This window comes from Peromyscus leucopus, unplaced genomic scaffold, assembly GCF_004664715.2.
Source record: "Peromyscus leucopus breed LL Stock unplaced genomic scaffold, UCI_PerLeu_2.1 scaffold_214, whole genome shotgun sequence".
Taxonomy (NCBI): Eukaryota; Metazoa; Chordata; class Mammalia; order Rodentia; family Cricetidae; genus Peromyscus; species Peromyscus leucopus.
In genome coordinates, this window is record NW_023505087.1 from 20,830 (window position 1) to 27,946 (window position 7,117).

The following is a 7,117-nucleotide window of genomic DNA, read 5'->3' on the forward strand; positions in this document are numbered from 1 at the left end:
AAAGAGCAAAGCATACAGAATGACTTTCTGCCATCCTGCTGGGCTGGGAACAGCCAGCATGCTGCACTCAGACACCCTGAGGGCCCTACATCCAAGACCCACCACTCTCCCCTTCATGGACAGGACAACCATGGCATCACCACCACCACCACCACCACCACCACCACCACAGCTTTCAATGTGTCTCTAGAGTACAACACGGAGGAACTGGATCAGGATGCCTAACATACGGAAAGGGTCTGGGGAGCAGTCATGATGGACAGTTTTCAACTAGGCTCACCTTGTTATTCCAAGATACTCTCAAGCTCCACCTCATCCTGCATGATCTGTCCATCTAGCTTCCCTACCTTTCACCCAGACAGGTGACGCAATGCTATTGACACGATGCTGTTTGAGCAGAACTCAAAAGCTGCACACTGAGCAAGCAGTTGAAGGCAAATGTTTGAACTGTGCTGCACCATCTCCTGGCTACCCTGATGACTTCATTCTATCCCCTAAAAGTGCAGAACACTCTTATTAATATCCATATATTTTTTTGTCTCTGGACCTTCCCCAAAGTTTTGCCATAGAGTATTATAGGGATAAAAAAGTACTCATTTGTATGATAGCAACTTAAATTAAGTCTAGATTTTGCTGCTCACATTGAAGGTCCATGTCATTAATTCTCAGCTAGGAAAGATTTTATTCCGGGGGGACATTTGGAGGTGACTGAAGACACTTTTACCTGCCACGGCTGGAGGGTGGGGTGCCACTGGCATCTAACGGGGAGAGTAGAGATATCCTTTAACATCCTGTAATCCACAGGGCTGTACAACACAAGACTTGTCCTCCAGGGAGAGTGCCAAGGTTGAGAAATCTCAGTTGGGGCTGAAATCACACAGTTCTCAGAATGCTCATGGCTACATTGCGCTCTTCCGTTCTGAGGACTTACTTTCCTCAAGATTCACTCGGTATTTCTATTCTGGTCAGCCCTGTGAGCTATGCAGAACAGTCAAGAACGTTGTCTTTTTTTTTTTTTTTTCTGGTTGGCTTGACACAACACATCCATCAAGCTGTGTCCCGTAGCATTTCATTTCTCAGTATAAATCTTTATCATGAGCACCATTGTATGAATTGCAGAATGTGATTTTTTTATCTATTCTCATTTGAAAAAGAGTTTTGATTTTTTTCTTGTTATAACTACCACTGCATTTTTCAATTTGAAGAATAAAATCATTTTCAAATGTAATTCAACTAACCTTTTAAAGGATATTTAAATGGAGGGGTTGTTTTCCAGATCCCTCAGCATGTTTCTTCCGTAACTTAATGAAGTGATACTCACAGACACTTGGGAGTTCCTTGCTAAGGACAGCAACTCTGAGTGGGTAATCCCCATCACCTGAGTCATGGACCATCGTGGTCTCTAGGGAGCTCTGAGAAATGACTTGAGCCTCGAATTCTAAGGTCTCAATTTCTCACTCTCAGTAGGAACACCCTAGACACTGAGCAAACTCTCCTGATACTTCCCTCCAGAGAGAGGCTGTGTACTGTCTCTAGTGACTTTTAGGAAGGTATTTCAAGTGACACTGTCCTAACAGGGAAAGTTAGCAACAGTCACAACCACGTGAATTAACAAACACCCGAAGCTAGCCACCTGACCTTGGTGCATTGTCTATAACTTCCAAAATCACCTCCATCAAATTGAAATTACACCTTTCTATTAAAGGGGAAACTGAGGCTCCAAGAGGCTCTGCCATTGCTAAGGTCACTCAGATGTGCAGCAGAATGTGGGGAGACTCTGCCCTCTCTCTCCCTGTGGTACATCGTTATATCCAGCATAGTATTTTGCTAGCTACATTTCCCAGTGAAGAAACTGAGGACAGTGGAGCTATGCATTCTTCATAGCAAGCCGTCTAATTCACACCAAGAGGGTGATGCTGTCTCCTGGGGTAGCAGCAGGTTAAGACTTCATTCCAATAGAACCCATGGCCTAGAGTTATCAACCAAAGTGGATTTGGGAGATGGGGTAAAATAGATTTGAAAGCCCAGAGATGTACAAAAGAGTGAATCTGAACTCAGAACTAACCCAGAAAGGTAGGTGAGCCCTCTCTACCCCCTCTTTCCCTTCCATTTAAGCCCTGCTCTATGTGTGACAGAAATTTCTGCCTGAGTCGAGGACACAGAGTTCAGCTGCAAATGCTAACACAAGTCTCTCCTTGTCCTGTTTTCTGCCTTTCCTGCAGCTAAGACCTTCCGTTCGGTGACCTTCCTGTCAATTTATCAGTTTGAATCTTTGTTCCTGGAACCGGCACATACAGTGATCTTTCTTCCTTCTTGGTTGGTGCTGTGGAGTAGTAAAGGTATGGATCCAGGGCTGCCTCAGTCTGTGCTTATCCCTGCCCATTTGGCAATGGATTTTAAAGGCTAGTTCTTTCCAGGTAATGTTTTTGTGTCACTTAAAAACGGCTTTCATTGTTCATTTGCATATATGTGTGAGCCTGTTTCAATGCAGTGTGTGTGTGTGTGTGTGTGTTGTGTGTGTGTGTGTGTGTGTGTGTGTGTATGTGTTTGATTTGATTTAGCTGGCTGCCCACTAACCTCAGCGATCCTCGGGTATCCACCTCCTCAGCACTAGGGTTACCAGTGTGCCACTATGCCTGGTTTATTACGAGGGCACTAGGGGTCAAATTCTGGTCCTCACACAAGCACGTATTGACAGGAGCTTCTCTCCCCAGCCCTGTCACAGGCCTTGATAAAGGTGGAATAAATGTGATGAGCAGATGACAGTGAAAAGCTAGAACAGAAAGGCAGATTGGCCCCCAGGAACACAGAGTGCTAAGAAGAAAGAGGCTCAGCCTCAGCTAATGGGAGGGCCTGCTTTTGTTTAGATTCTGGGTCTTAGTCAAGGACAAGAGGAGATGAATGAAAAAAAAAATTGTCCCACCCCTTTCCTAGCGTTGACCCCTTTGGGCCAGAGAAGAACGGATATGGGTTAACCCAGCCTTCTGGGGTCTACTCAAATTATCCAGCAAGATCCTATTATGTTTTGTGTTTGGGGACCCAGGAGGAGGGGCAGGAGATAGGATGGATGTTTACATTAACCATTAGCCCAGTCATTAACTCTAGGCTGGAGTAATCTTAAACTGTAGCCTTTGAACCAACTACTCAGAATTCTCCTTGGAGCTGGTTAAAATGAACATCCGGGTTCGCACCCCAGATCTGAAAACACCAGCTTTCTGAGGGCAGGTCCATAGAGTCCCAATTTAACTGACTCTGCAGGTGAGAGCTGGGCATGCTCAGTGAAGGAGGAAGGATGTTCAGAACAGAAGAGGAGAGGCTTCCTCTCCAGGAAGGTGTGCTCAAGTCTCCTTCCTACTCGTGCCAACCTCTCCCCGCGGCCCCCCCACTCCCACATCTAATGGGTGAACTTTCCAGAATTTACCTGGTCTGATAGGGCTCTGCATACAGTTGGAGATGGGATGCCAGGGTGGAGAGGTGCAGATGCCCGGCTGCTGAGGTCCATGACCGAGGGAGCCGTGGAGGACGCCGGTTGCAACCCAGGAGGGTGCGGGCTGTGGTCATGCTGCGATGGACTGGGGGGGATGCATTTTCTGACAGAAATTCCTCCAGGTCCATGTATTCAACTGGAAAGTATCTCCGTCATAGGGAAGGGTCTTGTCCATAAGGTGGGTCCAAGAAGGCGACTGGGGGACGGTCGGGCTGTTGCTCTCATCATCCAGCTTCTTTCCTTTGTCTTTATCTTTGCTAAATGCTGAAGGAGAAGCAAAGGTGAGCTTTGTTTTAAAAACAGAAGAGAAAAGGGTCACCAGCTTTCCTGCCATCTGTTACCAAACTACTTCTCAGGGGCACCAAGGCCCTCTGGATGCTGTCTTTTGTGGATCTAGAGTTTCAGCACCTTCCTATTTACTTTGGAAAGAAAGCACCAGTCTGTAGTGCGGGCTACAGGGTGATTTGGAATACAATCAAGAGAACAGTCGTCTCGGTGTGTTATTTGAAGGGATAAGTCACTGAATCTATGCTGGGAAAATAACACACCAAGATTATGTACAATGATGTGATTTTTTTTTTTTTTAAGGAAACCGCCAATAACCTGACATGATTTTATCTTCCACAAATTGATGACAGCAAAAAACCTGAGGTCACTCAGATTTATAAGCAGCAGGGTGTTCATGCTGAGTCTTAGTAAAACAGCCCTCCCTCCTTAATATTATGTATCTAGTTCTTACACTGTCCCTTTCCATATATTATCTCAATAAACTTGCAAGAGACTACAACTATCCCCATTTACAAGGAAGATAAGGCAGCTCCTGTCTTAGAAGGAGCCAGGGGCCTGTGTGGGAGCGGTAGCAGGTGGGGGTGGGGGGTTGACGGCAAGAACTTCAAACTCATCCATTTGCTTGAAAAGCATGGGACAAAAGACAAAGTCGGTTTAAACAGTGGTTTCTTCTTTCTTTTCCCAAAGATTTAAGTATTACCTAATTTACCAAAAAAAAAAAAAAAAAAAAAAAAAGTATACATTGATGCATCCATCTGAAGCGGTAGGTACTATTATATTGCACAGGTGCTGTATTCTACACTAGGATGGAAGAATGCAGCTATTTCCTGCCTGGAAATACAGCTCCCCCGGATTTGGTCTTTACCAAGAGCTTCTCTGCATTTTGCCAATATTCAGGTGTGGGTGGAATCTAGGATTACAGAATTTGCTTCTGAGTTTTTTCTTCCTTAGAGATATGCAGCCCACTGCCACTCACTCTAATTCCAAATCTCCACAGTCTCATTAGAGAGTTAGACTTAAAAACATCCACGCAAAAAGCCACCGCATCCGCTTTTCTCCAAATGCTACTCCTTCAGGCGCAGGAAGGGTGCGGGTTTGGGGAGGTGGTGGGGTGGGGGTGGGAGTGGGGGTGGAGAGGTCTCTAAGCGCAATCAAGCACCAGCAACTCTTGCAAACGCAACAGGGTTCTCTCCAGAGAAAATGATGCAAACACCCGAAGCTATTTGCAGCCAAATATCTTTCAGACTTTATTCTGGAGCACATGATTCGCTTTTGTCACTCTGATACACAAAGGCAAGAAACTGCACCGCCCCAAACAAAACACAAATCCGTGGGGGCATCAGCTGGTTTCCCCGCCGGTCTCACATGCATGCCCCCTACCCACTATCCTTGTTCCCAGCTCCAGCCATGGTTGCCTAGGGAAGGTTTGAGACTTACCAAGAAAGGGCTCAAGCCAGAGGCGGCTCCTGCACGCGGTTACACGTGAGCCTGCTCAGCTCTCCCCTCCCACCGGGAAGAGTGCACCGGGAAAGTGTCAGCGCTGGAGGCGTGCACCGCTTCCCGCCGACAGACCACTCCCCCCACCACCCCCACCCCGCTTTGTGAACTGCCCTGCTGCGGAGAACAAGCCTCTCCGCTCCTGCCGCGTGAGTTCACAATACAAAACAGTAACGGAAACAGTAACACAATCCAAATATCCAGGCTGCCGAGTGAGCGCCCCCCCCCGCGCCCCAGCTCTTCACTCGGACCCCAGGCTCTAACCAGCCCTCCTCCCCCATTTCCCCTCCTCAGTCACAGGGACAAGACTCTCCCGCAGACTCCCATGCCCTGTCACTCTAGGCAGCGATCCAGACCTGTCAAGTTCACCTGTCACCTGCGTTGCAGGACAGACCTAGACAGTCCTGGCCAGGTCCCCAGCGCTATTTCAAATGTTGTCCCGGAGGGATCCCCTTTGCACTGAGGAGAAAAGAGTGATGAGTGAGCCCCCAATTTCACCAAAGCCAGGCGAAGGGAAGAAAGATTAGGATGCCCGGCAGAACAGGGGGTCCCTGGAAGTGTTGTCCTTCCCTGAGCCCTGCTGTCGAGGCAACGCTCACCGTCTCAGGATGAAGGGGGAGCTTCAGCGGGTTCTCCAGCAGGGACCTGAGCACGCCGTAGGGAGGCGGATAAAGGTGGGGTTCAGGGGGAGCTGTCGGGACATTTTCTCCATCGTGGTGCACTCAATTGTCTTTTAAAAAAGGCCAATCGCCGCCCCGAAATGTTGATGAGCTTTTTCCTCCGTCCTTTGCCAACCAAAAGTACTCGCTTTCAAAACAGTTGCAGACAAGGAAGAAAAAAAAAAAATTACTTCTGTCTTTGTAAATACACCAGCATACAATATCAAAATAATAATAATAAAAAAACTTTCGGGTTCTCGGTGCTGACAGTCCGGGCAAGCGCACTCACTCAGCGCCGCGGGATCCTCCGGCCCTGTGCAGGATGCTCTCACCTGCCTCCAGTCACTCAGACTTGCAAAATGTTCAAAATTGCAAAGGGGAAAAAAAAAAGAAGAAAGGGGAAAAAAAGAAAAGAAAAAAAAAAAAAAAACGTAGACGGCAGCAGATGAGCAGAAGGCAAAGCGCGGGCCGCGGACCCTCGCACGAGCACCCGAGGCGGTGCCGTCCCGCCCCACCCCCCTCCCCGCCGCGGCCGCTGCTCCCCGCGCTCCGCGGCCCCGCAGCGCCGGGCTCAGCGCATCAGGCAGTCCATGTGCCGCTGCACTGACAAGAGTGACGTCAGGGCCGCACCGCGCGCCGATAGGCGTGCAGGGGCGGAGCAAGGGCCATCCGCCCACCATCCCGCCCTTCCGGGCTGCGTGTGTAGCATCGCCGCACGCTCTGATTTTCTGGACCTTCTTGCGGCGACGGTGGGCTGCTAAAGCGCAGGTGCAGATTTCCTGGTTCACTGACTGCCTTGGGCTCTGAGGAACCCCACTCACGCCCCACCTCGTCTCCTTTTGCGCGCTCGTTCTTTTTTTTTGTTTTTGTTTTTTTTTTTTTTCCAGAGTGAGTAGAGCCATGAGGAATTCGCATCAGTGGTTTTCAGCGTGGACATTGATTCTTTTTAAAGAATAAAACGAAAGATGGCCACTGGCATCCACGATTTAAATTAGACACCACACACAACACACACACCCCCGACGGGGGTGATGTCCTGGCAATCGTGGGTTTTTTAAGCTCCTGGGTGGCTTCAACAGAGGGCAAGTTTAGGAAACTCCTGTTTGGATAGACCTAAAGCATAAGACTTCTAAGTATTTCTCCTGGGCCCTGGAGAGCTTTGTGCCTTCTTTCTAGCCCACTCATA

General features: G+C 48.5%; 1 pseudogene; it reads right to left on the reverse strand.

Moving 5' to 3' along the window:
• Positions 1-3,338: 3,338 nt before the first annotated feature.
• On the reverse strand, positions 3,339-5,984 carry LOC119086167 (annotated as a pseudogene).
• Positions 5,985-7,117: the final 1,133 nt, after the last annotated feature.